The sequence below is a fragment of the Nannospalax galili genome, unplaced genomic scaffold (genome assembly GCF_000622305.1).
Source record: "Nannospalax galili isolate Female #2095 unplaced genomic scaffold, S.galili_v1.0 scaffold6351, whole genome shotgun sequence".
Classification (NCBI taxonomy): domain Eukaryota; kingdom Metazoa; phylum Chordata; class Mammalia; order Rodentia; family Spalacidae; genus Nannospalax; species Nannospalax galili.
In genome coordinates this window covers 56,604-56,896 of record NW_008329372.1, presented here as the reverse complement: position 1 = coordinate 56,896, position 293 = coordinate 56,604, and positions in this window count along the sequence as shown.

The following is a 293-nucleotide window of genomic DNA, read 5'->3' as shown; positions in this document are numbered from 1 at the left end:
AATTAAGGAACAACATCCCCATACAAATACAGGAAGCACATAGAACACCAAATAAACAGGATCAGAAAAAGAAACTCCTGACATAACATAATAAAAACATTAAATGTACAGAAGAGAGAGAATACTGAAAGCAGCAAAAGAAAAACAACAAGTCACGTACAAAGGAAAGCCCATCAGAATTACAACTGACTTAGTGCAAACTATGAAAGACAGAAGAGCCTGGACCAATGCATTCCCAGTTTTAAATGACCACAGATGCCAAACCAGATAACTATGACCAGCCAAAATGTCTA